The sequence below is a fragment of the Myotis davidii genome, unplaced genomic scaffold, assembly GCF_000327345.1.
Source record: "Myotis davidii unplaced genomic scaffold, ASM32734v1 scaffold259, whole genome shotgun sequence".
Classification (NCBI taxonomy): Eukaryota; Metazoa; Chordata; class Mammalia; order Chiroptera; family Vespertilionidae; genus Myotis; species Myotis davidii.
Window position 1 is genome coordinate 2,705,740 of NW_006292687.1, and position 4,741 is coordinate 2,710,480.

General features: G+C 42.5%; 1 long non-coding RNA gene across 1 annotated transcript in view; it reads left to right on the forward strand.

Moving 5' to 3' along the window:
• Positions 1 to 127, forward strand: part of LOC107183477 — a 2,280-nt gene extending 2,153 nt beyond the window's left edge. Inside the window, exon 2 of the long non-coding RNA XR_001514265.1 lies at positions 12 to 127. This is a non-coding gene — a long non-coding RNA (uncharacterized LOC107183477). The remainder of the gene's footprint in view (positions 1 to 11) is intronic.
• Positions 128 to 4,741: the final 4,614 nt, after the last annotated feature.

Consider the following 4,741-nt stretch of genomic DNA (forward strand, 5'->3'; position numbering starts at 1 on the left):
CTGCCTGGGAGGTATGACCCCCCCCGCCGTGTTCACCAGCCCTCGCTCCTTCAGATGACCACTTGTTCCGATCGATGGCACACGGACTTCCTGAGCAGCACTTCAAGAGGTACGAAGAAGTGGACAACTGGGTCTCTTAAAAACAAACAAACAAACAAGGAAAGTTCTATTGGGACACTATCCACAAATTACCTGAAAGATGGGGAAAATGTGTAGCTAGCAAAATGTGTAGCTACTTTTAATAAAACACTTTTGATGTTTCTCTTGAAATTATCGTGTTTTCTCTGATTACAAAATCCACATTATTAACTGGTACACCTTTGTTGAGTTGAGTTCTCATGCACTGTATTATATAGGTTTAACTAATCAGCCTCACCCTGCTCATATATCATAGCAAAGTGTTTCTCAGAGCATCTCGATCTGGTGGCAATGATGACAAAACTACTGAATTTAAGGGCCCCATTTTGGATGTTCCCTTTCAAACCACAGCTGTGATGTTTGTGAACTAATAATCTTTCTCCTCTTCTTCCTCCCCTCATCTTGTTCTCCTCCTTTTCTTTTCTGCCCTTTATTTCCCTCTTTTGTCTTCCTGCTTTCTGTTTTTCCTCTTCTTCCTCCTCCCTCTCTGCGAGGATGCATCACCAGCAGGCATTGCGCATCCTTGATTATCTTTAACTCAGAAGCAGTGGTAAATAATTTTAATTCTCTGCTTCTTCTAACAGTCTAAAATCGGGACAACTATCCCTTTTCACAAGGAGGTTGGGACCAAAGAGCCAGAGTTTCCCACCCTCTCTCCTGATTTAATTCTAGTTCAATTTCTACCACATTGCAGAATTATTTCCTTACCACTCCAAATTGACTAGCATTCTCAAAATTCTGCAGCCCTGACTTCTCTGCTTTGCTTCTCTGGCCCTCACCATGTTCTTCACTGCATTATTCATCAACTTCCTCAAGGATAAAATTTAATCTACCCAGGGAAAAAAGGGGGAGATATCTCATGGTTTTGAACTTTTATTGTAAGCCAGGCATGTTAGAAACTTTATACAGATTATCTCATTTAATTCTGATAATAGCCCAATAAGGTGGGTCTCATTATCCCCTTTCTAAGTTGAGAAAACTATAAAGTTCAGTAGGATTTGAGATATTGACTATTGCTATTTGGACTTGAACGAGGGTCTATTGGCTCCAAAGGAAATGCTCTTGTTTCTAAACAAGCTTCTTTGTAACCTTGTTACATCAGGACAGAGACTTTTCTTTGGAATTACTTAGATCTAGGATAGCACCTTGCATTTAGGAAATATCCAAACATTCTTATTGACTACTTCTGTGTTCTCCAGTATCCCAGTATCTCAAAATAGGTGCTCTCCCCAAACAATTATTGGTTAATTAATCCATTGATTGATTTTCTGCATAACCTTTAAGTATGCCTGGATATTATACATTTTTAAGATGCATGTACTGATTATTCATAAAAAATCAACATATCCTATTATTGATCACAAAGATATTATTTATCATCATTTCCCCTTTCTGAGTTTTAGATAATTTCTTTAAATACGTACCTTACATTTGCTTTCTTGTTTCTATGTTCTTAACTTTAGTCTTGTGTTTTATAAATCTAATTTCAGTCCTTATCACCATTAGGAATTTCAGAATGAGGCTTTCATGCCTCATTTATTCTCTAAACTGTCCTCCCTCTGGGATTATTGTAGGAGACAGATATACACAAGTAACCACAGTAAGAATGGAAGAGGCAACGTTATCTGCTGCTATCTAGGCTACATTATTCTAATTTCCAGTGCAGGGCTCTAAGAAGAGCTGAATATGATGTGGACCAGGGAAGTCCTTGCTTCTTCCATGGTCTCCTCTGAATCTCAGATAGTCAGGCATTGCTAAGGTGGTTCTGACCCAGAATGCGTCCCCTTTTGCTCTTTTCTTGCTCTGGCTGTAGCAGATGCATGAAGGAAGTTAGAGACGGATGGAAGAGCTGTTTCTAGGACAGAGGCCCTGAATATGTCCGCTTAGCATATTAACCACATAGAGAGTTAGGAAGGTGAACAAGATGCGGAGTGGCTGAATGAGACACAGAGGGGCAGACCCTGCCCTGGGGGCTAGCACATGGGGCTGGAAGTGAAGGTGCTGCCTCGGCACTTGGGCAGTTTGGTGTAACACAGTGACCTTGATCACCAGTAAGAAAAAGAAAAATGGTTGTCTATCTCAGTTTCTTTTCAATTAAAAGTATCTCTTCCTTGTTGGAAATGTGTTGAGGATGAGAGCAAGAGGTCTGGATGAAAGCTTCCTTTCCAGGGAGCACTAATTCCCAGTGTTCTCTCTACGCTTCCTGCGACTCCATCCGAAAGCGGGGCACTGCAAGGGACACCTGGCTTTCCCTTGTTAACTTGTAGAGTCACCTGCATTTACTATTTTGTCCTTTTGCTGTTTGAGTAGGGACAGGAGAGCAGCAGTTCGGAGCTGGCCCTTCAGGTGCGGCAGCACAGTGAGCTGCAACCACGGGGATTTTCCTGCCCAGCATTGGCCTGGTCATTCCTGTCTGCTGACCCTGAGCATGGTCCCGTAGGCTCATCCTTGTTTCTAGATGTCACTGTAAACTGCATTATCCATGGTAGAGAGAGTGGTATTGTTTCTCAACATCTGGTATTATTTCCTAACAGTGGCTAGCCAACAGACAAATCAGCCAGGGAAAGTCAAGGAGAGAAGGGTAGGTGGATTTGGAGCTGTGACTTCCAGAATTTGAGGCAAGTCTGAGGTCCAGGATACTCCTGTGACTTCCCTTGTCCCCAGGCCTTGACATGTGTCACGTGCCTTGTGTTTTCTGTCCTTCCAGCTGGCTAATACAACTCAATGGCCCTCACTCACCTGCTCTTGATCCTCCCCTGATCCTCTCTTTCTCTGCTGCTTCCTGCTTCTCTAAGCTGGGCTAGGCAGAGCCCTCTGTGTCCTCCTGAGGTCCTGTTCCATCTCAGCACACTGTTTTGTAAATACTTATTTAATAGCTTCTCCCCCCCCCCCTTGGCAGTGAACCCCTAGGGCAGCTGGGAACGGGGATTAAGGTTCACTGAGTGTCTTCAACTTGCCAGACATTGGGCCAGACATATCCTATCCATTATCTTAATAAATCTCTACCTCTGCCCTCTGAGGGGGGTTTTTATTATCTTTATTTTATGGATGGGTAAATAGTGGCTTAGAGATATTAAGTAGCTAGCTCAAGGCCATTTATTAAGTGGTAGAGCTGGGATTTGAAACCAGTTCTTTCTGACACACCAGCCCTTGCTTTTCTCCTGGTTTTGCCCTTCAGATCCTCTGGTATAGTTCATGGGCAGTACTGATGCGTACTTTCACTGCTGGCTCAATTAATGTTGCTGTCTTTATTTCACTTTTCTGACCTCCTGTGGGGGCACCCCCAGCCATGCTGAACCTGTCGACTTCTCCCTTTCCCATTTCTCCTTTTAGGTTTCTCCTGCCGACAAGAAGATTTGCAACTCGAGTGACAGGGAGTGACTGATATCATCCCCACTCATTTCACTGTCAAGGGTTAGGACTGTCAGCAGTTGGTGAATAATATGCTGGCAATGGGCTCTGGTCATAAATCGTTCCCCATTAGCTGTCACGGTCACACTCACCTCCCCAAGTTGTGGCATTCCAGATGGGCCACTTCCTGCGCTTATGCTTAAAAAAATAGCTTCCCTATTTGGTCATTTAATTTTTCATAGCAGGAGGCTCTCTGATTCCCTAGTGGTTTGCACTTTTGTATTGAAGGAAACATGGATCACTCATGATGGAGCACATATTCCTTTCTATGCTTATCATTAATTGACACTTATCAGATTAGGGATGCAATTAGCAACTTTCTTTTCTTCTCTCGAGATATCTAGTCAAAACAGTAACTGTTTTTGTTTGCTTTTCTTGCTATTCTTTGTTTCCTACTCCTCTTCACCATTCTCTTACCAAATCTATTGTGACAATACTTTACACTCATTGAGTGTTTATTAGGTGCCAGACTCTGGCCTAAGTGCCTCATGTGGATCAGCTCATATAATCCTCACAACAGTCCTATGGGGTAGGTGCACTGTACTCCTCCAGGCACCACTAACACACATGCAATGTGAGCAACATCCCTGGATGTGTGTAATGCTGCTATCCTGCCACGATTAGCACTTCAGGAAATGGAGAAGCTGTGAGTAGTGCATGATGGTATGCAAACTCAGGACGCCTGGCTTAGAATCCAGCTCCTTCCCTCATTGTACTGCCTCTCCCACTCTCTGGTTCACAGTAGAACCTAGGAAAGAGAAGGTTTTGTTTGGGAGTGTATTCTGGGTAACTGAGAGTATTACAACTGTTTTGTTTCAACAGATATTCCTTTAACTCTTTCTAAAATGACTCGGTTGACTTCTTGCTCTAATGAGCAAGTCCTCAGTGAACTGTATTTTTATCTGTGTGAGGGTTTTGTGAGTACATGAATCCATTTTGAAGCTCTACTTTCATCTCAGAGGAAGTTCCTTGTAGATGGAGAAAGTGAGGGACATTAAGGAATCTCTCCACAAAAAAGGACCTGAGTCAGACTTGTGTTGTAAAAGTTTTCATCTCTGTGCATGAGCTCCAATGAGTTCAGTTATATTATAGGTTTCCTTATTTTGATGTTATGCTAGTTTATATCTGATCACTGAATAGATTTAATAACACTTTAACCAAATCACCTTTCAATGTGAGTTAAATAAGCATA